This window comes from Macaca fascicularis, chromosome 5, assembly GCF_037993035.2.
Source record: "Macaca fascicularis isolate 582-1 chromosome 5, T2T-MFA8v1.1".
Lineage (NCBI taxonomy): Eukaryota > Metazoa > Chordata > Mammalia > Primates > Cercopithecidae > Macaca > Macaca fascicularis.
Genome location: NC_088379.1, coordinates 475,051 through 502,208, shown reverse-complemented (window position 1 = coordinate 502,208; position 27,158 = coordinate 475,051). Strand labels below are relative to the sequence as shown.

The 27,158-nt window shown below is 40.5% G+C and overlaps 1 long non-coding RNA gene and 1 pseudogene across 3 annotated transcripts in view; one reads left to right on the top strand and one right to left on the bottom strand.

Annotated features, from left to right (window-relative positions):
• Positions 1 to 27,158, bottom strand: part of LOC102142861 (uncharacterized) — a 68,760-nt gene that overhangs the window by 25,640 nt on the left and 15,962 nt on the right. The window lies entirely within an intron of this gene.
• LOC102143265 (ATP-binding cassette sub-family A member 10 pseudogene) lies at positions 1,588 to 23,043 on the top strand (annotated as a pseudogene).

Sequence of the window (27,158 nt, the reverse complement as noted above, 5' to 3'; positions counted from 1 at the left end):
TAACACATGAAACTCTGTCTCTACTAAAAACACAAAAAAATCATCTGGGTGCCTGTAGTCCCAGCTACTCGGGACGCTGAGGCAGAAGAATGTCGTGAACCCCGATGGCAGTAAGCTGAGATTGCACCACGCACTCTAGCCTGGGCGACAGAGCAAGACTCTGTCTCCAAAAAAAAAAAAAAAAAAGATACATGTCTATGTATGCGTAAATGTGCACATTATAATACAGAAAAGAAAAATACTTCAATTTAAACCATATAAACTCTAGAAATTGCTCTTTGATACTGGTATGTACTTGGGAACACCTTTCAACTGTGCTTTCCCACCCCTCCAGCAATTAATACAGCTTTTTTCTTTTACCTAAACCTGTAGCCAGCAAATGCTGTATTGTTATTACATACTATTTACGGCTGGGCGTGATGGCTCACATCTGTAATCCCAGCACTTTGGGAGGCCAACACGAGTGGATCACGAGGTCAGATTGGGACCATCCTGGCTAATGTGGTGAAACTCCATCTCTACTAAAATACAAAAAAAAAATTAACCAGGCATGACAGCGTGCGCCTATAGTCCCCGCTGCTGCGGACACTGAGGCAGGAGAATCACTTGAACTGGGAGGCAGGGGTTGCAGTGAGCTGATAATGCGCCACTGCACTCCAGACTGGGCAACAGAGCAAGAATCCATCTCAAAAAAAACTTTTTTTTTTAATTTACTAGAAACATAATACACTGATTTTCTTACCTTTTAAAATACAGTTGTATTGAGTCACATAATTATTTCACTCTGTATTAGTTTCCTTTGTGCCTGTTTTTCAGTTTTGCCTAAACGCTACCAATTATCTTAGTTGCTCCCCAAATAGTTTGTTTATAAAACTTTTAATTATCTCTGGGAACCTCAGCTCAGCAGTCAAAACTCAGAGCCCTAGAACTAAGAAAGGACCAAAAAGTTACTATTAATATAGACTTCAAATATGCCTTTTAGTACTCCATGCATATGCAGCCATCTGGAAAGAGGATCTTTGATAGCAAAGGATACCCCTATTAAATCAGCAGGAAGTAGCCAGAAAGAGTCGTTCTCCAAAGCCCCCTAACAGCGGTTAGGGTGACTCCTCCACAGGGGTGAATGTTGTAGGAGTTATTAAGAAACTTTTTATTACTTTTTTTTTTGAGATGGAGTCTCAGGCTAGAGTGCAGTGGCGTGGTCTCAGCTCACTGCAAGCCTCCCGGGTTCAAGCTCTTCTCCTGCCTCAGCCTCCCTAGTAGCTGGGACTACAGGTGCGCACCACCACAGCCAGCTAATTTTTGTATTTTTTTTAGTAGAGACAGGGTTTCACCATGTTAGCCAGGATGGTCCCTAGGGCTTTTGCCACTGCTTGGGTAGTTTGTAAAATAAAATATGGATCATTGTTACTTTGTGAAGACCATGGAAATCCAAAGAGATAATTTCTTTCAGAATGATCTTGGCAAGTACCTGAATCTTTTCTAGTATGAGAGGTTTCAACCCAGGCAAGTAAGGGGGTCCCCCAAAATCAGAAGGTATTTGTAGCCTATGTAGGTTTCTTGTTGCTGAACTGGCTGAATTAAGGGGAGTGGCTTAGGCCTGGAGGATTATTATAGACACAGATGGACAGTTTACAGACTTCTCAGAGAGTTTTGGTTTTGTTTGTTTATAGCTGATAGAGATGGTCTCTCCCAAAGAGACAAGAATTATGGAGTGCTCTTTTTTGCTTTCTGCTGCAGGACCTGGAGAAAATTTAAAAACCTCTCTCAATTTACACAATCTTTCAGGTTGTAGGGTATACTCACATTTGATACCCCATTTCTTTTTCTCTTGAGCATATTGCGGGGGAGCAGGTTGTTAGGCAAATTTGTGATAAGGGCCATAAGGAGTTCCCCAGGAAGGGTGGTGCCCCCAGCTGCTTGGCCAACCTGCCTGTTTCTCTAGGTAATCTCATCTTGGCATTTCTGGTAGCCCCAGCAATGATCCACCTGCCTCAGCCTCCCAAAGTGCTGGGATTACAGGCTGGGATAATGAGCCACCACGCCCGGCCATGCTCCACAGTCTTAAGAGTGTCCACAGCTGAATATTGTAATACACAATTATAATGTAAAATGATTATAATGTAAAATCCTTGTCTGAGAGCTCAGATAAAAAGTGCTCTGCTCTTTCCTGTTTAGGATGATATCAGTCATGGATTTGTCATACATGGCCTTTATTGTGTTGAGGTACATACCATCTATAACTAATTTGTTGAGTTTCTTAAACCACAGAGGCATGTTGAATTTTGCCAAATACTCCTGCATACACAATAAAAAGAAAGGTGTCTAGATCTAGCAGCGAACTTAATTAAAAACGTAAACACTCTCTACGCTGAGAATTATATAACATTGATAAAAAACTGAAAAAGACATGAAAAATTGATATTTTTTGCTCATGAACTGAAATAATATAAAAGTGGCTATACTACCAAAGGTGATCTACAGGTTCAATGCAATCTCTATCAAAATGCGAATGACTCTTTTCCTAGAAATGGAAAAAACAAGCTTAAAATTTATAGGAAACCACCAAAAGACCCATGAACGGCACAAGTAATCCTGAGCAAAAAGAACAAAGCTAGGAACATCACACTTCCTGGCTCCAAAACATACTATAAAGCTATAATGAGCAAAACAGGATGATACTGACATAAAAACAGATAAACACGTCAAAGTATCCAGTTGAGCCCGGTAATAAATTCATGAACTTGGAGCCAAGTGATTTTCAACAAAGATGTCCAGAACACACAGCTGGAAAAAGACAGTCTTTTCAATAAATGGTGCTAGAAAAATTGATTATCTACATGATAATTTAAAAAATGAACCTAGACCCCTACTTTTTACAACATAAAAAACTCAATCACAAGTAAATATTTAAATAGGAAACCCAAATCTCTAAAGCTATTTGAAGTAAACATAGTGGAATACTTTACCACGTATTGCAGAACGAAGAATTTTTAAGACCTCAAAAGACACTCAAAAATACGCAAATGGGATTACAACAAACTAAGAATGTTTTGGACAGCAAAGAAAACAGACTGGAGATAATCTACAAAATGAAAGAAAATATTTGCAAAATATAGATATGACAAGATAAACTTACAGAATATATAACAAACCTAACAAACATATAATACATAACTTGAAAATAGGCAGGAGACCTTAAGATACATTTTTCTTTTTCTTTTTTTTTTTGAGACAGGGTCTCACTCTCACCCAGGCTGGAGTTCAGTGGCCCGATTTCAGTTCACTGCAACCTCCGCCTCCCGGGCTTATGCAATTCTTCCACCTCATCCTCCTGAGTAGCTGGGATTATGGGTGTGTGCCACCACACCCGGCTAATTTTTGTACTTTTAGTAGAGATGGGGTTTCACCATGTTGGCTAAACTCCTGACCTCAGGTGATCCACCCGCCTTGGCCTCCCAAACCACTGCACCCAGCTAAGATACATTTTTCAAAAAAGAAATACAAATGGCCAAAAAGAATATGCAAAGATGCTCAGGATCACTATCAGAGATATGCAAATCAAAGCCACAACAAGATGTGACTTCACTGCAGTTAAAATAATTGTAATTAGAAAGACAAAAAAATTATGAGAAGGTATAGAAAAGTTAACATATTCAGTTGGTAAGACTAAGTACAGCCATTACAGAAAAAAAAAAGTATCACAAGGTGACATATTTAAACAACATTGTAATTTAAGATGGCTCTTTTGATTCTAAGACAACAAACATTTATGACCATGCAAGAAAAAATAGAAATTGCTGGATCATATGTTACAGAAAGAAACAAGATACACTGAGACAAATACCACATGATCTTATACATATGTGGAATCTAATAAAAACAGATGGTGAAGACTTCATGCAACTGGTCTTAGCAATCACTTTTTGGATATAACATCAAAGGCTCGGGAAATAAAAATACGGACATGTAGTACTACATCACTGTATCCAAACTATTCCAAGAACATTTAAAGCAGGACTTTAGGCCAGGCGCAGTGGCTCACGCCTGTAATCCCAGCACTTTGGGAAGCCGAGGTGGGCGGATCATGATGTCAGGAGATCGAGACCATCCTGGCTAACACTGTGAAACCCCGTCTCTACTAAAAATACAAAAGGAAAAAAGAAAAAAACAAAAAAAAGCTGGGTGTGGTGGTAGGCGCCTGTAGTCCCAGGTACCGGGAGGCTAAGGCAGGAGAATGGCATGAACCCAGGAGGCAAAGGTTGCAGTGAGCCGACATCGTGCCACTGCACTCCAGCCTGAGTAACAGAGCAAGACTCCATCTTAAAAAAAAAAAAAAGAGGACTTTAAATAGATATTTACACATGCATGTTCTTCATTATTATTTACAAAAGATGATTCCTGGAAAGAATACAAATGTTCCTTTAGAGATCAGTATCAAATTTTTAAAATGTCACATATACATATAATAGAATATTATTTCATTTTAAAACAAATGAAAACAAGAATATTATGTTACATATAATAGTCAAAAAGAAACAGACATTATATAATTACACCGATAAGAATATGGAAACCAGTCAAAATTATAGAAACAGTAAGTAAAATGGTATTCTTCAGGAGCTGAAGAAAAAGGAAAAAAGGGCAGTTTATTGTTTATAAGGTACTTTTCTAAGATAAAATTAGAGATCCATTGCAAAATAAAGTAAAAGTACTTAATACCACTAGACTGTACACTTGAAAATATTTAAGATGGCAATTACACGTTTTTCATCAACTAAATATGTACATCTATCTAAAAAGGTTACATTCTTTAAAAATCACCTTCAAATAAGAAGTGTTTCTCTCACAGAGCAACATAATCAAACATAAATAGATGGTAATTTTATACTGTTTCTCTGACTACTCACCTATACAAGAAAACAATGAACACTCACTCAAAAAATTTATGAACACCTAGGGCAATATTTATATAGGCAAATACCACATAGATAACTTTCTTGCCAAGATAAATGTCTGATTTTTATATATATATATATTAATTTGCTCCAATTGAAACCCCATGACGTTTATGTGAATTAAATACCACATGGTCATAAAAGGTACAGGTTAAAATTACCAGACAAATATGAAGACTAGGCCAGGTACAGTGGCTGATACCTGTAATCCCAGCACTTTGAGAGGCCAAGGCAGGTGGATCACATGAGGTTGGGACTTCGAGACCAGACTGACGAATATGGAGAAACCCCAGCTCTACTAAAAATTCAAAAAATTAGCCGGGCATGGTGGCGCATGCCTGTAATCCCAGCTACTCGGGAGGCTGAAGTAGCAGAATTGCCTTCCTATGAGGCAGAGGTTGTGGTGAGCCAAAATCGTGCCATTGCTCTCCAGCCTGGGCAACAAGAGCAAAACTCTGTCTCAAAATAAAAAAAAATAAAAATAACATTTGAAGATTAAAAACCACTAAAATGGAGTTGAAAACTAGAATAAAAAATTCTGACCTACAAAATATTGAATCTAATATAGATGTATCAAAGACAATCTTATAAATAACTACAGTTTTCAACTGTGTGTACATACAAAGAGCTGGCATTTTGAATCTTTGGCATTCAAAGTACAGCAGTAAAAGAAAACTCAAAATGCTCTGATGAGAATGAGGCATTTCAATACATTTATTCTACAATTGGAAAATTTGAGCATTTTATTTCAGACATTTTGAATTCAAAATAAAAAATATTTGACATAGAACATATCAGAAAGTAAAATATACAAGGGGAATGACACAGCAAGATGGCAGAATAGGAGGTTCTCTACCCACATCTTCTACAGTTATAAAAAAATGTGGCGAGAAAATGGCTTCACTGGGGGCTGAGAGTGCCCACAGAGTTGTTCCCACTGCTTCCTCTACCCCTATATTTCGCTTGGCTTTCTATTCATCTTTGCTCCAGGATCAAATATTGAAGACTTCGTGCATTCACCGAAGCGTCAGAATATAGTTTTGGAAATGGATGACTTCAGAAACAGAAATGGCTCAGATGATCACTCCTACAATGGAGGCATCATAGTGTCTGATAACCAGAAGGATTAGATTTTCAGTTGCATGTAATACCAAGAAATTGAATTGTTTTCCTATTCTTATGGGAATTGTTACCAAAGCCCTTATTGAAATTTTTAACTTCACGGAGCTTATTCAAATGAAGAGCACCTCATTTTCTCGTGATGACATAGTGCTGGAACTTGGTTTTATAGATGGGTCTATATTTTTGTTGTTGATCACAAACTGCATTTCTCCTTATATCAGCATAAGCAGTATCAGTGATTATAAAAAAAAGTTGAATCCCAGTTAAGGATTTCAGCCTCTGGCCTTCAGGATACTGGTGTGGACAGGCTCTGGTGGACATTCCATTATACTCCTTGATTCTCCTTTCAATACATTTAATTTACTACTTCGTATTTCTGGGATTCCAGCTTCCATGGGAACTCATGTTTGTTTTGGCAGTATAATTCGTTGTGCGGCTTCTCTTATATTCCTCACGTATGTGCTTTCATTCATCTTTCACAAGTGGTGAAAAAATAATGGCTTTTGGTCTTTTGGCTTTTTTATTATCTTAATATGTGTATTCACAATTCCAGTATCAACTAAGTATGAAAAACCCAACTTAATTTTGTGCATGATTTTCATACCTTCCTTCACTTTGCTGGGATATGTCATGTTATTGATCCAGCTCAACTTTATGTATATGAGAAACTTGGACAGTCTGGACAATAGAATAAATGAAGTCAATAAAACCATTCTTTTAACAACCTTAATACCATACCTTCAGAGTGTTATTTTCCTTTTTGACATAAGGTGTCTGGACATGAAGTATGAAATTGAAATAATGAATAAAGACCCAGTTTTCAGAGTCTCTCCACGATGTAGAGAAACTCATCCCTATCCAGAAGAGCCTGAAGAAGAAGATGTTCAAGCTGAAAGAGTCCAAGCAGCAAATGCACTCACTACTCCAAACTTGGAGGAGGAGCCAGTCATAACTGCAAGCTGTTTACACAAGGAATATTATGAGGCAAAGAAAAGTTGCTTTTCAACAAGAAAGAAGAAAATAGCCATCAGAAATGTTTCCTTTTGTGTTAAAAAGGTGAAGTTTTGGGATTAGTAGGACACAGTGGATCTGGTAAAAGTACTTCCATTAAAATGACAACTGGGTTCACAAAGCCAACTGCAGAAGCGGTGGTGTTACAAGGCAACAGAGCATCAGTAAAGCAACAGCGTGACAACAGCCTCAAGTTCTTGGGGTACTGCCCTCAGGGAGAACTCACTGTGGCCCAAGCTTACAATGAAAGAGCACCTGGAGTTGTATGCAGCTGTGAAAGGACTGGGCAAAGAATATGCTGCTCTTAGTATTTCATGATTGGTGGAAGCTCTTAAGCTCCAGGAGCAACTTAAGGCTCCCGTGAAAACTCTATCAGAGAGATAAAAGAGAAGGCTATGCCTTGTGCTGAGCATCCTGGGGAACCCATCAGTGGTGCTTCTAGATGAGCTGTTCACCAGGATGTACCCCGAGGGGCAGCAGCAAATGTGGCAGATACTTCAGGCTACCATTAAAAACAAGGAGAGGGGCGCCCTCTTGACCACCCATTACATGTCAGAGGCTAAGGCTGTGTGTGGCCATAATGGTGTCAGGAACGCTAGGTTGTATTGGTTCCATTCAACATCTGAAAAACAAGTTTGGTAAAGATTTTTACTAGAAATAAAAAAATGAAAGAACCTACTCAGGTGGAAGCTCTCCACACAGAGATTTTGAAGCTTTTCCCACAGGCTGCTCAGCAGGAAAGACGTTCCTCTTTAATGGCGTATAAGTTACCTGTGGAGGATGTCCACCCTCTGTCTCAGGCCTTTTTCAAAGTAGAGGCAGTGAAACAGACCTTCAATGTGGAGGAATACAGCCTCTCTCAGGGCACCTTGGAGCAGGTATTCTTAGAACTCCGTACAGAGCAGGCGCTGGGAAATGTTGATGATAGAAGTACAGCAGTTTGATGGAAACTTCTCCCACAGGAAGCCTCTTAAAACGAAGAACCTCCTAACATTCAATTTTAAGTCCTACTACATTGTTTCCATAATTCTACAAGAATGTTTCCTTTTACTTCAGTTAACAACAACAACAAAAAAAATTCAGTAGTTTAAACATTCAATAATGATTAAAGTTTTCATTTTTAAAAATTTTAGGATGAAGGAAACAAGGAAATACAGGGAAAAGTAGTAGACAAAATTAACAAAATCAGACATGTTATTCATCCCCAACATGGGTCTATTTTGTGCTTAAAAATAATTTTAAAAATCATATAATATTAGGTTGGTTTTTGGTTATTATCAATAGTTAACACTGAGCACATTTTACAAATAAAAAAATTTTTTAGCCTAAATTTCAAATGTATCAGCTATTTTTAAACATTACTCAGATTATAATTTAATGTGATATAATTTAATGTGATTATAATGTAATGTGACACATTATAATTTAATGTGACTATAAGAAGATCTGATGAAATGGCACAACATAACATTTAATTATAATGACATATTCTGATTATAAAATAAATACATGTGAATATTAGTACATATTGAAATTATATGGAAGAAGATAACCATAATCTGTAAGAAAGTACCACAGTTAATACTTTATTTAGCCAACTTATATTCAATGTATTTTTTATGGGTCCTTTTTCAAAGGTAGCATCAGTAGGCACAGTCATTTTCTACATCTTTTCACCTCACAATTCATGAACATTTCCCAGGTCATTATAACACTTTTGTGTTATATAATTGCTGCATTAATGTTATAGCTGTATTGATGTAATACCAGAGTTGTTATATTTGGGTTATATGCAAATGTATTTCTTAGAAATAAAACTTTGATAGACTTAAAAAAATGTGGCAAGCCAGGTATGGTGGCTCACGGCTGTGATCACAGCACTTTGGGAGGCTGAGGCGGGTGGAACACCTGAGGTCAGGAGTTCGAGACCAGCTTGGCCAATATGGTGAAACTCCATCAACACTAAAAATACAAAAATTGGCTGGGCATGGTGGTGGGCACCTGTAATCCCAGTTACTCGAGAGGCTGAGGCAGGGGAATTGCTTGTGCCTGGGAGGCGGAGGTTGCAATGAGCTAAGATGGCGCCACTGCACGCCAGCCTGGGTGACAAGAGTGAGATTCCATCTCAAAAAAAAGAGCAGTTATGCCCTGGCAAAAGAAACTTTATGGGAACTTTGGAATCCATGTCAAAGGGTGTAAACCCAAGACTGAGGAGGGCTGTATTGAGAGGGCATGACCTTGCTTGAGTGGCATGCTTGCCCATCACAGTCCCAGCTACAAAATAAAATATGACTAATTCTCACTGTAAATACAGCTGTAGACCATTTGGTTTTGTTTATGCCACTAGCACCATCTGCCAAGACACCAAGTGTCCTGTGTCTCAGGTGAAAGGACTGTAGATGTTGATCCTCTCTGTGATCTCTGAATTAGCCCCTTGCACACATCTATCATGGTGTGGAAGAAATCTTGCACATGCAGGAACCCACAGACAGAAACATCCATCTGTGCCCCTGGATGTAGGCTTGCCAACATTTATTTAATGGTGGATCTTGATGTGGCACTATAATCTGGCTCCAAGTCCATAAAACCAAAGTCCAGAAACAGTTTTTCCTAACCTGGGACCTGCCAAAAAGCACACTATATGTGCCCCTCTAGGCATGCTGGCTGACTTTATTCCCACTGTGAATCTTGAAGCAGTCCTAAAACTTACCTCCAGTCCCTGTCAGTAAGAGTCCTGTTCACCCAGGAACCTAGAGGGAGAAATGCCATGAACCCGGAAACAAACCTGAAGACTTTGGTCTCAGCTGTGTATGCCGAAGCAGCCCTATGAATCAGTTCCACACCCTCTCAGCTGTGATCAAGGGTCAGTACTGCTCATCTAGGAACCTGTCCAATGACGGGGTTAGAGGATTTCCAAAAACCCAGCAAGAGCCACACAGCAGAAGCCACGCCTGCTCACATGGATTGTATCAGCTCTGTCATCTGCATATATAACTGGAGACTTTTTTTCCCCAGCACCAGTCTTATTGATCAAGATCCTGAAGAAAGTTCAGTCTTCCCAGAAAATAGAATCCACAACGGTCTGATGCCCTAATAACAGGTCTACCAAGCATGAACTTCACTGTGATCCAGATCCAATGCACCTTACTGCAATCTCATCAGCACAGAGATCCAATAGGAGAAAATATTTACCTCCCCAAACTAATCTATAATGACTGAAAGAGGTATTTACTCCTTCAGATACAGGGACATCAAAACAAGGTATCACAGATCATGAAGGATCAGGCAAACATAACATCACCAAAGGAAATTAAAAATGCTCCAGTAACCACTTACAATAAAACACAGATCTAAAAAAAAATTCAAATAATTATCTTAAAGAATCTCAATGAGATGCAAAAAGTCACACATTACTAAATTTTTTTACAACAATGTATGAACAAAATCACAATTATAATAAAGAAAGAGAACCTATTAAAAGAGAACCAAATAGATATGCTGGAGCTGAAGTACACAATAGGAGATCTAAAATATTAAAGAGAAAGCTTTAACAGGAGACTTCGTTACACAGGGGGGTAAAAAAAAAAAAAAAGCAAACATAAAAGTAAGTCATTTGAAAGTTTCTAATTAGAATTTTAAAAAAGAATGTAAGAATAAAGCATTTGGGCCCCATACTGCATAATAAACAGTAAGAATGTACATATTTTATGAGGTTCATGAGAGAGAAAATTTTTTTTAAATTGTTTAAAGATATAATGTCTTAAATTTTTCCCAATCTTGGAAGAAATATGGATATTAAATTAAGAAGCTCAAAATGTCTATAGCAAGAAGAATCTAACAAAAATTGTCCATAACACATTATAATTAAGACAAAATTCAAAGACAAGGAGAGATTCTTAAAAGAAGCAAGAGAAAGAGATTCTTCACATACAAGGGAACTCCTATAAGGTTATCAGCAGACTGCCCAACAAAAACCATGCAAGCCACATGGAAGTGAAACCATATATTTGAAGTGCAAATGAAGAGAGAAAAAGAAAAAACCTTGACAATTAAGAAGACTATCCCTGACAAAGCTGTTCTTTAGAAATGATGTATCAATCAAAATCTCAGATTTAAAAAAAGTTGAGGAAATTTTTCATCACTAGACCTGACTTACAAAAAATGTTAATGAGAATTTTTCAAGTTGTAATGGAATCCTAACTTACAACAAAAATATAACTATTATTGAAAATCATATACACCTGGTCAAATTTAGAAGGCTTATAAAACTGTAATTATGGTCAGAAATCACTTTTAATGCTGGTGTAAAAGCTACAAGAAAAAAATTATTAAATATAGCTTCAATAAATTGTTAATGGGTATACGATATAAAAAGATGTAGAGTGTGACATAAATACTGTGTTGAAGGGAGTAAGACTGTTTAATTTTTCAGTATATAGAAGCTAACTTTTGCTTGAGGCCAGGAGTTCAAAACCAGTCTGGTCAATATGGCAGGACCCTGTCTCTTAAATAAGTACATAACTAAAATTAAAGGTCTCAGAAAGCTGTTTATTCTTTTTAAACAAGCAGCAGCTGAGCCTGATGGCTCATGCCTGTAATCCTAGCATTTAGGGAGGCCAAGGCAGGTGGATTGCTTGAGCCCAGGAGTTCAAGACCAGCCTAAGCAACATGGCAAAACCCTATCTCTACAAAAAATAGTAAAAAAATAGCCAGACATGGCAGCATGTTCTTGTAGTCCCAGCTACTCGAGAGGCTGAGGCAGGAGAACTGCATAAACTTGGGAGGCTACATAAACTTGGGAGTGCTACAGATGCTGGCCCAGGCAGGACAGCTCTGACTTATAAATGTGTGCGTGCAGGGAGATAAAATGGTCAGGTGATCCAGAAGCCTAGGCTACTGCAGGAAAGAGGTTACTGGTGCAGATTCAAGATCTGGGAGGTAAAAAGAAGCCATGAATCTTCTGGACACTTACGTGTCCTATTATTGGAAAACTCTAGAAGCAGAGGTGTTCTCAGCACAATTCCTGAGTGAAGCTTTGTCATGAGAGAAGCATGGCCGTACCACTGCTTAGCATGCATGTGTGTGAATGTGCAGAAATCACATTGTAGCAGCAGGGTGGAGAGAAAAGTCTGCCCTCAGAACTCTTTCCCTTGAAGTCCTCAGTCCCCTTCGACCCCTGGAGGAGACCTAGAATCACAGGACAATTCACTGTGTGACAGCTTGTGTGTAAACAACAACAACAACAAAACAAAAAAACCTCTCCATTCTACAACAGACCCAGTGTCTCCCAACCAAGGCTGCTATGATATCTTAATTTTTTTGAGAAAGGGTCTCACTTCGTCACATAGGTTGGAATGCAGTGGTGTGCTCTTGGCTCTTGGCAGCATCGACCACCCAGGGTTCAAGTGATCCTCCTGCCTCAGCACACCCCCAGGTAGCTGGGAATACAGGTGTGTGCCACCATGCCCAACTAATTTTTTTGGATTTTTGGCAGAGATGGGATTTCACCATTTGCCCAGGCTGGTGTTGAACTCCTGAGCTCAAGCAATCTGCCCTCCTTGGCCTCCCAAAGTGCTAGGTTTACAGGCATGAGCCACTGTACCCAGCCTAATATATATATATATATTTTTTTTTTTTTGAGTCTGAGACTCGCTCTGTCACCCAGGCTGGAGTGCAGTGGCGCAATCTTGGCTCACTGCACAGTCCGCCTCCTGGATTCATGCCATTCTCCTGCCTCAGCCTCCCGTGTAGCTGGGACTACAGGCACCCACCACCACGCCCAGCTAATTTTTTGTATTTTTAGTAGAGACGGGGTTTCATTGTGTTAGCCAGGATGGTCTCGATCTCCTGACCTCGTGATCCACCCGCCTCGGCCTCTCAAAGTGCTGGGATAACAGGCATGAGCCACCGCGCCCGGCCATATCTTTATTCTAACACCAAATATATGGAGTTTGCTGAACACCAACCAATCTTCCATCATCAAATGGGTGTCCAACAACTCAATTCTGAAAACACCAGGGTCATCATAGACCCCACCGGCTCAGGGCTCAGTCCCACAATACTGCTTCCACTCCACGTGCCAGTCACAAGCCCCAGGGACCCATCTATACTTCTAAGGAACTGTCTATAAATTATGGGCTTCCATAACTCCCTCCCTCAAGTTAAAGGATTTGATAAAACTACTCACAGAACTTGGCAAAAACACTTTACCTATGTTTACCAGGTTATTATATTGGATACAACTCAGTAAAAGCCAAGAGAAAAAAATGTATAGGACAAAGGAAAGCAGGAGAAACATGAGGTGGGCCGTGAATCATGGTAGTTATGACTAACATCTCTCAAATCCTTTGTGTTCTGCAAGAAAAGCTTACTGCAAAGAAATACCCTTTTCATTATGACTTTGATGATACTCCCTCTTTAGTTATCACAAATTTACAGACTCTGTGTTCTCATTTTTCCCTCATAAACAATTAAATAATTTTGTCCTCAGTATTCAGAACAGAGTACTTGTTAACCTAACTGCCCAAGTCTCTCTCCTTCCCCCAGACCCCTGGACTATGCTCCACCTTCAGTCTAAGTGAGCATACAACCCTCTTGATGTCCCTCCCAAGAACAGGCTGACTTCAGGGTGAAACATTCTCTAATCTTGAATCTGATTTTGCTGTTCTCCATTCTGCCCTCTCTTTCCCATCTTCTTTCTAATCTTGATTGCTCCTCCATATGAAAAATTGCCCTTATCTGTCTCATTTTGGAGATGCTTGCAGATCTTGTGCTTGGTGTTTTTTCCATTGCAATTCTCCTTAAAATAAAGTCACTTCTTACCTACATCAGAATTTATTTGATTGTATCTAGAAACAACCCGAAGACAATAACAATTACTCCCTCTCAGAGGACATCACAACCCTCCTCCCATCCCAAATCTCACTGCATCTGCCTATGGATCCTCAGCTTTCCAGGGCTCTGTAGCATCTCAGTATAAAGGCTCCTTTCACGTCTACTTTCAGCCAGGCTAGGACACCTGCAGAAAAGGTTCCCAGGAAGAAACTACTGGGCTACTGATGACCTCCTTTGGCAGGGTCAAGATTGGCCTTACCCTGCAGTTAACAGGCTTAGGTCTCTGATTTCCAGTCAAGATTATTCACTTAGTTTTATATAAAAGAACTCAGTGTTTAAATAATCCAACAAAATTCCTCAAACTCATTGCTTATGTTTATAGGAGGAAAGGAGATTGTAAGGCACTTACATTTTATACTTCAACAAGAAAAGCCAAAATATATGTCAATTTCAGACAATAATAATTTAGGTATTATTTCCTTAATAACAAATAGGTGAACATTAACCAGGAATGTCAAGTCCTATTCCATACAATTTAACATTAAATTCAGACACCCAGATAACAGCATAAAGAGCAGACTTATTCATTATTACAAATTCCCCACCATGCAGAAAAGAAAAACCGATATATTGGCATATCTCTAAATCACCAATTTATCTACCAAAATTTCTTCTAAAAATGTATTCAGTTCTCTGCAGCCATAGAGGAAAAGAAATGTTTCCTACTTTTTTTTTAACTTAGTAATATTCCCATAACTAAGCCCTGAGGTTCCGTTTGAAACCACCCCCAAAATACACAGATCTGAAAAACTTATTACACATGTCAAGGGAAAAATGAAAGAATTTTTAACAAATATATTATCAGACATTTTAAAAATTTACATTTTTATGCTTCTTTGAGAATATTCTCCTATCTTTCAAGCTCTACCAATAGAATGCATTGTACAGTTAATAAAATGGAAGTTGAAATAAGTAAACATTTTTTTCAAGATGACAAACCCAACGAGTAGCAGTACTGGCTGGAATAATGATATGTCTGACTCAAGTGTCAAGTCGGGCTGTCTGTCGTGTGATGTACATCCTCCCACCTTCATCTTTCTCACTGAAGTACTCAATGACCACCCTCCCAAGAGCCTGTGCACTGCATCCCCATGTGTGCCTGGAGTGTTTTGTGTGTGTGTCTATGTATGCAGGTCCATGCACCATCTTGCTAGAATGGACTTTAATTGTCTTTGGGGATACTATCTTTTTCTCCCTTCACAATTCTGAAAAAATCCAGATGGTAGAAATTACTTCTGCCTTTCCCCTCAATATCAGAATTCCATTGGCTGAACAGCAATGTGTCTCCAAAAAATGGAAACTGGACTGGGAGAAAGAAAATCTTAATGCCACAAGGATATGGCTTTTTGAATAGTGTAAACCACAACAGTGCTCTGAGCACCAGGGAACCCAGCTGCTCCTGAGAGGGTTTACCCCACACCTCAGGCCATCCACTATGAGGAGATGATGCAGTAACTTATACCCTAAATACTCTAAGACACATGGCTACTGTGGGCATCTGGGATCTTCCCCAGACAGTTCTGAAGCCTAGGACCAGGAAAGGACAACAGGATGGCTGAGGACAAATTACCTTGTAAAGTTGGGAACCTAAACCCCAAATCATGCTGATAAGGTGTCTGTATCTGAAGAAGACAAAAGAAGAGGCACAAAGAATGCACACTTGTACCACTGTTATTCAGCATAGTACTAGAAGTGCTAGCTAGAGCAATGAGACAAGAGAAAACAATAAAGGCCATCCAAATTGGAAAGGAAGAAGCCAAATTATCTTTGTTTGCAGATGATGTGGTCTTATATTTGGAGAAACCAAATTCACTAAAATATGACTAGAATTGATGAATTTAGTGAAGATGTAAGATTTAAAAAATTAGTAGTGTTTCTACACACTAACAGTGAACAATGTAAAAAAGAAATCAAGAGTAATCCCATTTCCAATAGCCACAAATTAAAAGTAAATACCTAGAAATTAAAGAAATGAAAAGTCTCTACAATGAGTACTATAAAACACTGATGCAAGAAATTTAAAAAGACAAAAAACTGAATAATATTTTATGTTCATGAATAGGAAGAATCAACATTTTTTAAATGTCCATACTACCCAAAGCAATCTACAGATTTAATACAACCTCTAGAAAAACATCAATGACATTCTTGCCAGAAATAGAAAAAACAATCCTACAGTGTACACAGAACCATAAAAGAATCAGAATAGCCAAAGCCATTAAGAAAAATGAAATGGGAGGAATCATAGTATTTGACTTTAAATGATACTACAGAGCTACAGTAATTAAAACAGCATGAAACTGATCAGTGAAACAGTAGAGAGAATGCAGAGGCATATCCATATATCTACAAACTTATGTCTGACAAAGGTGTCAAAAATATATACTGGGGAAAAAAGTCTTCAATAAATTGTGCTACAAAAACTGAATATCCATATTCAGAAGAATGAAACTAGACCCCATCTCTTGTCATATAAAAAAAATTAAATCAAAATGGATTAGAGGCAAATCTAAGATCTCAAACTATGAAACTCCTACAAGAAAACATTGCTGAAGCTCTACAGGAAATTAAACTGGGCAAAGTTGTCTTGAATAATACCCGACAAGCACAGGCAACCAAAGCAAAAATGAACTAATGGAATCATATCAAGTTAAAGAGCTTCTAACAAGCAAATGAAACAATTAACAAAGAGACAACACATAAAACGAGAGAAAATGTGTAAACTGCCCATTAGAAAAAAAAATAACGAGAATACATAAAGCGCACACACAGCTCTATAGGATAAAATTGAATAATCTGATTATAAATGGGCAAAAATTTGAATAGACATTTCTCAAAAGGTCATACAAATGACAAAAAGACACGACAAGGTGCTCAAGATCATTTATCTTCAGAGAAATGCAAATCAAAATGACAATGAGATATTATCCTACTCCAATTACAGTGGCTTTTATCCAAGTCAGGCAATAACAAATGCTGATGAGGATGTGGAGAAAAGTGAACTCTAGTGCTCTCTTGGTGGGAATGTAAATTAGTACAACCGCTATGGAGAACAATTTAGAGGTTCCTCAAAAAATGCAAAATAGAGCTACTGTATTATCCAGCAACCCCACTCCTAAGTAGGCACATAAAAGAAAAGAAATCAGGACTTCAGAGAGATATTTGTACCTCCATTTTTATTGCAGCAGTGTTCACATTATACAAGATTTAGAAGCAACCTAAGTGTCTATCAACACGTGAATGGATAAAGCAAATGGGTACATATACACAATGGCATATTTTTCCAAAATAAAGAATAAGATCCTGTCATTTGCAACAACATGTATGGAACTAGAGGTTATGTTTACAGATACAATCCAGGCGTATAAAGGTTAACTCTGCATGTTCTCACGCATTTGCTGGAACTAAAAGTTAAATTAATTTCATGAAACTAAAAGGATTGTTACCAGAGGCTGGAGAGTATACTACAGGTCTGGGAGGAAGTGAGGAAAATTAATGGTTTCAAAAAAAATTAGAGTAAGATTTAGTAGTTGCTAATACAACAGAGTGACTATAGTCACTATAACTATACTACACAAGTAACTACACAACTGTAACTACACAAGTAACTATAGTTAATTGTACATTTTCAAATAACTAAAAGAATGAAATCAGATTGTTTGTAAAACAAAGGAAAAATACTTGAGATAATGAGTACCTATACCTTGATGTGATTTTTATGCATTTCTTGCCTACATTAAAATTCTCATGTAACCCATAGATATATACTTACTGTGTACTCACAAAAATTAAAAATTAAAGTAATAAATAAAAACATCAATTTAAATTGCAAGAACAGAAACCACTGTTCCTCATTTCTTCATAGATATATGACCTCAGCACCCATATTGATTACATTGCCTTTGTGGGAATTCCAAAACCTAGTTAAGAATATGTACTACTTCACTTTAGCAAAATGCCAAAAACATGTAGAAGAGAAGAAAAATGTTATTACACATGCTAGAACACCCTTACCTCCTCCCAATACAGTACGGTGAAAACAAGGAGAAACTCCCAACTCTATGCTTCTTAGGAGAGAAAGAGAAATGTAGAGTATGTGTCCACATGTTTGGTTTTTGGGGGGCTGTCAAAGATGGGTTCCCCTGACACAGAGTGCTGAAGAAAAAGGTGGTATACTTTGGATGACAGCAGCTATGCATTTTTGCATTACTATAAGAAGCAATCCTAGAGTTATATGAGAACTAAGGAGGCCAGAAGTGCTCAAAAATTGTCAAAAAGAGGAACAACATCAGAAGCATCATATATCCTGATTTTAGAAACCTATTATAAAGTTATAGTTATTGAAATACTTTATAACTGGATCAAAAAAGACAATACCAGTGAAACAGAATAGAACACATAAATAATCCCTTGTATATATTATCAAATGAAGAGTAATTTACACATCCATATTCATTGTAGCATCGTCTACAAAAGCAAGTATGTGGAAAGAACCAAGTTTTCTTAATAAATGAATAAAGACAATTTGTAATGTATAAATAATTAAATATTTTTTAGCTTCTTAAAAGCAGAAAATTTTGTTAGCTCCCCAATAAGGATACATTTTAAAGACTATGTGCAAGAAGCCAGGCACACACACAAAAAAACTATATACTTCCAATTATGCAAGATACCTAAAGTAGTTAAACTCCTAGAAACAGAAAGTAAACTAAACTGTGTCTGGGGCTAATTGGAGAAGAAAATGAGTAGTTGTTGTTTCACAGACAACCTGTTAGAACACAAAATAACTCTTTTTTTAGACGGAGTCTCGCTCTATCGCCCAAGCTGGAGTGCAGTGGTGTGATCTGGGCTCACTGCAAGCTCTGCCTCCTGGGTTCACGCCATTCTCCCGCCTCAGCTTCCCTAGTAGGTGGACTACAGGCACCTGATAAGTCTTATTTTTAAAACTTTATTTTAAGATCTGGGTATATGTGCAGGATTGTTATATAGGTAAACTTGTGTCAATGAGGGTTTTTTGTGCAGATTATTTTGTCATCAAGGTATTAAGCCTGATGCACATTAAATATTGAATTACACAATGCATCCTTTCATACCACATGAAATAAAACAAGATATCAACAGCAGAAGCAAAATTGCCAAATCCAAAAATTTGTGAAACTTAACAGACTCTTCAACATACTATTCTTTATGTCAGAAGATTTAATATTTTAAAATAACAATACTACCCACAGTGATATTCAAATTCATTGTAATCCTGGTAAAAATCCAAATGATACTTGATACTTTTTTTTTTTAAGACAAAGTCTCGCTCTGTTGCCCAGGGTGAAGGGCAGTGGCGCAATCTTGGCTTACTGCAACCTCCACCTCCTGGGTTCAAGCAATTCCCTGTGCTTCAGCCTCCCAAGTAGCTGGGGTTACAGGTGCCCACACTCAGCTAATTTTTGTATTTTTAGTAGAGACAGGGTTTCACCATTTGGCCAGGCTGGTCTTGAACTCCTGGCCTTGTGATCCACCTGCCTCGGCCTTCCAGACTGCTGGGATTACAGGCAAGAGTCACTGCGCCCAGCGCCAAGTGATACTTTTTAAAGAAATCTTTTTTAAAATTCTTACATTTACATGAAATATCAAAGGACCACTGATAGGCCGAACATTCTTAGAAAACGAGAACAAAGTTAGAGGCACAATGCTTCCTTTGTTTAGAACAGATTACAAAGCTACATAAATAAAAACAGTGTGGTATTTGCAAGAAGACAAATAGTGATGGAACAGAACCCAGAAGTTAAAACCAAACCATGTTTGTGTATATGCTCAAATGATCTTCAACAAGGTTGCTATGACTGTACAACAAGAAAGTCTCTTCAATAAATGGTGTTGGAAAACTCTGTATCCACATGGGAAAAACTGAGATTGGGTCCTTCCTCTGAACCATATACAAAAACTGTCTTAAATGAGTTAAATATTTAAATGTCAGAATTATACCTATACAATCTCTAAAAGAAAATACAGTAAGATTATGACCTTTGTCTCAGCAAGGTTTTTTTTTTTTTTTTTTTTTTTGAGACAGAGTCTTGCTCTGTCACCCAGTCTGGAGTGCAGTGGCACGATCTCAGCTCACTGTAACCTCTGCCTCCTGGGTTCACGCAGTTCTCATGCCTTGGCCTCCCGAGTAGCTGGGATTACAGGCACAGGCCACCAGGCTAGAGTGCAGTGGTGCGATCTTGGTTCACTGCAAGCTCCGCCTCCCGGGTTCACACCATTCTCCTGCCTCAGCCTCCTGAGTAGCTGGGACTACAGGCGCCTGCCACCATGCCCAGCTAATTTTCTTTTTGTACTTTTAGTAGAGACGGGGTTTCACCAGCCAGGATGGTCTCGATCTCCTGACCTCGTGATCCGCCCACATCGGCCTCCCAAAGTGCTGGGATTACAGACATGACCCACCATGCCCAGTCTTTTATTTTTTTTGACATAGTCTTGCTGTGTCACCCAGGCTGGAGTGCAGTGGTGCGATCTCAACTCACTGCAACCTCTGCCTCCTGGGTTCAAGCAATTCTTGTGCCTCAGCCTCCCCAAAGCTGGGATTACAGTTGCACGCCACCACACATGGCTAATTTTTGTATTTTTAGTAGAGACAAGGTTTCACCATGTTGGCCAGGCTGGTCTTGAACTCCTGACATCAAGTGATCCACCCACCTAGGTCTCCCAAAGTGCTGGGGTTACAGGTGTGAGCCACCTTGCCTGGCCCCACTTCTGAGCATCTACTCAAAATATGCAAAGTGTATCTGAATGAAATGTTTCCACATCCAGGTTTACTGCAGCAATATTCACTGTATTTTAGTTTATTCTTGCATTGTTATAAAGAAATATCTGAGACTGGGTAATTTATTTATTTATTTATTTATTTTATTATTTTTTTTTTAATTTATTTTTTGAGATGGAGTCTTGCTCTGTCACCCAGGCTGGAATGCAGTGGCGCAATCTCGGCTCACTGCCCGGCTAATTTTTGTATTTTTAGTAGAGACGGGGTTTCACCATGTTGGCCAGGATGGTCTCGATCTCCTGACCTTGTGATCCACCCACCTCGGCCTCCCAAAGTGCTGGGATTACAGGCGTGAGCTACTGTGCCCGGCGAATTTATTTTAAAAAAGAGGTTTAATTGGGTCATGGTTCTACAGCCTGTACAGAAAGCACAGCCACTTCTGCTTCTGGGGAGACCTCAAAAAGCCTCCAATCATAGCAGAAAGCAAAGGGACAGTGAATCATCTTACACGGTGGGAGCAGGAGTGAGAGAGTGAGAGAAGAGGTGTCATATACTTGTGAAAAATGAGATCTCAGAAGAACTCACTCGCTATGGCAAAGACAGTACCAAAGGGGCGAAGCTAAACCATTCATCAGAAGCCAACCCTATGACCCAACCACCTCCCACCAAGCCCACCTCCAACACTAAGGATGGCAATTTGACATGAGATTTGAATGAAAACGCAGATCCAAACCATATCATTTACAAAAGTGAAAAAAAACCCATCCATGGATGATTTTAAAAGATGTGGTTTATATATACAATAAAATATTGTTTAGCCCCCAACGAAAATATCTTCTCAGATGCTACAATAAGAATAAATCTTAAAGCCATTATTCTAAGTGGAATACGATACCAACAAAGTGACAGTGTATGATTCCACTTTTTTTTTTTTTTTTTTTTTTGAGAGGGAGTCTCGCTCTGTCCCCCAGGCTGGAGTGCAGTGGCACGATCTTGGCTCACTGCAAGCTCCGCCTCCCGGGTTCACACCATTCTCTTGCCTCAGCCTCCCAAGTAGCGGGACTACAGGTGCCCGCCACCACACCTGACTAATTTTTTGTATTTTTAGTTGAGACGGGGTTCACCTTGTTAGCCAGGATGGTCTCGATCTCCTGACCTCGTGATCTGCCTACCTTGGCCTCCCAAAGTGCTGGGATTACAGGCATGAGCCACTGCGCTCGGCCCATGATTCCACTTTTATACAATATTTTAAGTAGTAAACTAGGAAATAGAAGTAGAAAGATGCTTGCCTATGGTAAGAGTTGTGGAGCCAGAGATCAAGGAGGGTTATTTAGAAAAAGGAAGTCCTCACCCAGGTGGCCAACTCAAAGGCCCATAGACATGGCTACAGACAAGGAAATGGCGCACCGAGCTTGTTCTTACTGAAGATTATGAAGCAGTTCTGCAACCTTTCTCAGATTCCTCTCAGCTACAGTCCACAAGTGGTCCTTCCCATCAAGAGATCTGCAGGGAACCATCCAGCCATAATCCTGGAGACAGGCCTATATATCTTGGCCTCAGCTGTGCTCCCTGAAGCAGCCCTGTGACTCACTTCTCGCCCTCACAGCCACAGTCTGTGGCCAGTTGTACACACTCTAAGGACCCACACAGAGACTTTGAAAACTGTTCCCAGGTAGTCAGCAGAAGCCAAACCCATTCATACACCTGGTATTTGGCCCATCATATGCAGAAAAACTTCACACCCTACCCTACTGCCTGCCATATAGATTAATGTCCTCAAGGATATTTAATCTTTCCATGGCCCAGAAAGAATCCATGACTGTCCAAATCTCTGGTAACACAGTCATCAAAGGCAGACCCCACAGCACCCTTGCGACCCAGCTACAACCCTTCTTCTCTGCAACCCCAGAGGTAATCTCAGCCTGTAGACCAAACAAATGGGAGATCTTTGTCAGGCCTCTGAGCCCAAGCTAAGCCATCACATCCCCTGTAACCTGCATGTATACATCCAGATGGCCTGAAGCAACTGAAGATCCACAAAAGAAGTGAAAATAGCCTTAACTCATGACATTCCACCATTGTGATTTGTTCCTGCCGCACCCTAACTGATAAATATAGTCTCCCCTGCCCTTAAGAGAAGGTACTTTGTAATATTCTCCCCCTGCCCATAAGAAGGTACTTTGTATGCCTATCCCAAACCTATAAGAAGTAATGATAATCCCACCGCCCTTTGCTGACTCCTTTTTTGGACTCAGCCCATCTGCACCCAGGTGAAATAAACAGCCTTGTTGCTCACACGAAGCCTGTTGCACTCTCTTCACATGGACGCGCGTGACATTTGGTGCCAAAGACCGGGTCAGAGGGACTCCTTCGGGAGACCAGTCCCCTGTCCTTGCCCTCATTCTGTGAGGAGATCCACCTATGACCTCAGGTCCTCAGATCAACCAGTCCAAGGAACATCTCATCAATTTCAAATCGAGTAAGCGGTCTTTTCACTCCTCTCCAGCCTCTCTCGCTACCCTTCAATCTTCCTCTCTCACTACGCTTCAATCTCCCTGTCCTTCCAATTCCAGTTCTTTTTCCTGTCTAGTAGAGAAAAAAGAGACACATTTTATCCATGGACCCAAAACTCCAGCGCCGGTCACGGTCTCAGGAAGACAGCCTTCCCTTGGTGTTTAATCACTGTGGGGACACCTGCCTGATTATTCACCCACATTCCATTGGTGTCTGATCATCGCAGTGACACCTGCCTTGGTCACTCACATTCCCTTGGTGGCCAGTGAACTGCGGGGACGTCTGCTTGGCTGCTCATCCAACCCCTTCTCCGTGTCTCTACCCTTCTCTTTAAACTCACCTCCTTCACTATGGGCAAGCTTCCTCCCTCCATTCCCCCTTCTTCTCCCTTATCTGTGTTCTCAAGAACTTAAAACCTCTTCAACTCACATCTGACCTAAAACTTAAATGCCTTATTTTCTTTGGCAATAGTGCTTGGCCCCAATATAAACTCGACAGTAGTTCCAAGTGGCCAGAGAATGGCACTTTCGATTTGTCTATCCTACAAGATCTAGATAATTTTTGTTGAAAAATGGGCAAATGGTCTGAGGTGTCTGACGTCCAGGCATTATTTTACACACGGGTCCTTCCCTAGTCTCTGCTCCCAATGTGACTCATCCTAAATCTTTCTTCTTTCTCTCCTGTCTGTTCTTTCAGTCTCCACCCCAAGCTCTGAGTCCTTTGAATCCTTCCTTTCTACGGACTCATCTGACCTCTCCTCTTTTCCCTAGGCTGCTCCTCACCAGGCTGAGCCAGGTCCCAATTCTTCCTCAGCCTCTGCTCCCCAACCCTGTAATCTTTTTAACACCTCCCCTCCTCACACCCAGTCTGGCTTACAGTTTTGTTCCGTGACTAGCCCTCCCCCACCTGCCCAACAATTTCCTCTTAAAGAGGTGGCTGGAACTAAAGGCATAGTCAAGGTTAAGGCTCCTTTTTTCTTTATCCGACCTCTCCCAAGTCAGTTAGCATTTAGGCTCTTTTTCATAAAATATAAAAACCCAGCCCAGTTAATGGCCCGCTTAGCAGCAACCCTTAGACGCTTTACTGCCCTAGACCCAGAGGGGCCAGAAGGCCGCTTTATTCTTAATATGCATTTTATCACCCAGTCAGCTCCTGACATTAGAAAAAGCTTCAAAAATTGGAATCTGGCCCTCAAACCCCACAACAGGAATTAATCAACCTCGCCTTCAAGGTGTATAATAATAAGAGAGAAGGTAGCCAGACAGCAATGCATTTCTGAGTTACAGCTACTTGCCTCTGCTGTAAGACAACCCATAACCACGTCTTCAGTATACAAGAACCTCAGAACATGCAAGCCACAGCTCCCAGGGGCTCCTTCAAAACATCTTCGTGGACCTTACTTCAAATGCCAAAAGCCTGGCCACTGGGTCTCAGAATGCCCGCAGCCCGGGATTCCTCCTAAGCGGTGCCCTGTGCGGACCCCACTGGAGGTTGGATGGTCTGACTCACATCGACACTGCTCCTAACGCCCCTGAAGCCCAAACCCAACATTCCTTAGCCAACTCCTTCCCAGATCTCCTCGGCTTAGCAGCTGAAGACTGACACTGCCTGATCGCCTTGGAAGCCCCCTGGACCATCACGGACGCCGAGCTCTGGATAACTCTTACAGTGCAGGTTAAGTCCGTCCCCTGTCTAATCTATACAGGGGCTACCCACTCCACATGACCTTCTTTTCAAGGGCCTGTTTCCCTTGCCTCCATAACTGTTGTGGGTATTGACGGCAAGCCTCAAACCCCTTAAAACTCCCCAACTCTGGTGTCAACTTGGACAATCTTTTATGCACTCTTTTTTAGTTATCCCTACCTGCCCAGTTCCCTTATTAGGCTGAGACATTTTAACCAAATTATCTGCTTCCCTGATTACTCCTGGACTACAGCCACATCTCATTGCCACCCTTCTTCCCAACCCAAAGCCTCCTTCGCGTCTTCCTCTCGTATCCCCCCACCTTAACCCACAAGTATGGGACACCTCCACTCCTTCCCTGGCAACCAATCAAATGCCCGTTACCATCCCATTAAAACCTAATCACCCTTACCCTGCTCAACACCAATGTCCCATCCCACAGCACGCTTTAAAAGGATTAAAGCCTGTTACCACTTGCCTGTTACAGCTTGGCCTTTTAAAGCCTATAAACTCTCTTTACAATTCTCTAATTTTACCTATCCAAAAACCAGACAAGTCTTACAGGTTAGTTCAAGATCTGCGCCTTATCAACCAAATTGTCTTGCCTATCCACCCCGTGGTGCCAAACCCATATGCTCTCCTATCCTCAATACCTCCCTCTACAATCTATTATTCTGTTCTAGATAAACCTAGCTGACCCCACAAATCCTAAATCCTTTCCCCACTCCCAATTCCATTCCTTAAAAAACAGCCCTAAAAGCTGCTCCCACATAGTTCTCCCTAACTCACCCCAACCTTTTTCATTACACACAGCCAAACTGCAGGGCTGTGTGGTTGGAATTCTTACACAAGAGCCGGGAACATGCCCTGTAGCCTTTCTGTCCAAACAACTTGACCTTACTGTTTCAGACTAGCCTTCATGTCTGCGTACAGTGGCTGCCGCTGCTTTAATACTCTTAGGGGCCCTCAAAATCACAAGGTATGCTCCACTTACTCTCTACAGTTCCCATAACTTTCTTTTTTTTTTTTTTTTTTTTGAGATGGAGTCTTGCTCTGTCACCCAGGCTGGAGTGCAGTGGCCGGATCTCAGCTCACTGCAAGCTCCGCCTCCCGGGTTTACACCATTCTCCTGCCTCAGCCTCCTGAGTAGCTGGAACTACAGGCGCCCGCCACCTCGCCCGGCTAGTTTTTTTTGTATTTTTTAGTAGAGACGGGGTTTCACCGGGTTAGCCAGGATGGTCTCAATCTCCTGACTTCGTGATCCACCCGTCTCGGCCTCCCAAAGTGCTGGGATTACAGGCTTGAGCCACCGCGCCCAGCCCCCATAACTTCCAAAATCTATTTTCCTCCTCATACTTGACGCATACACTTTCTGCTCCCCAGCTCCTTCAGCTATACTCAGTCTTTGTTAAGTCTCCCACAATTACCATTGTTCCTGGCCCAGACTTCAATCCGGCCTCCCACACTATTCCAGATACCACACCTGACCCCCATGACTGTATCTCTCTGATCCACCTGACATTCACTCCATTTCCCCATAGTTCCTTCTCTCCTGTTCCTCACCCTGATCACACTTGGTTTATTGATGGCAGTTCCACCAGGCCTAACCGCCACTCACCAGCAAAGGCAGGCTATGCTATAGCATCCTCCACATCTATCATTGAGGCTACCACTCTGCCCACCTCCAGTACCTCTCAGCAAGTCAAACTCATCACCTTAACTCGAGCCCTCCCTCTTGCCAAGGAATTACACATCAATATTTATACTGACTCTAAATATGCCTTCCATATCCTGCACCACCATGCTGTTATATGGGCTGAAAAAGGTTTCCTCACTAAGCAGGGGCCCTCCATCATTAATGCCTCTTTAATAAAAACTCTTCTCAAAGCCGCTTTACTTCCAAAGGAAGCTGGAGTCATTCACTGCAAGGGACATCAAAAGGCATCAGATCCCATTACTCAGGGCAACGTTTATGCTGATAAGGTAGCTAAAAAAGCAGCTAGCATTCCAACTTCTGTCCCTCACGACCAGTTTTTCTCCTCATGGGTCACTCCCACTGAAACTTACCCCCCCACTGAAAACTTCCACCTATCAATCTCTTCCCCACTGAAAACTTCCACTGAAAACTTCCACCTATCAATCTCTTCCCCACTGAAAACTTCCACTGAAAACTTCCACCTATCAATCTCTTCCCACAGAATGCAAATGGTTCTTGGACC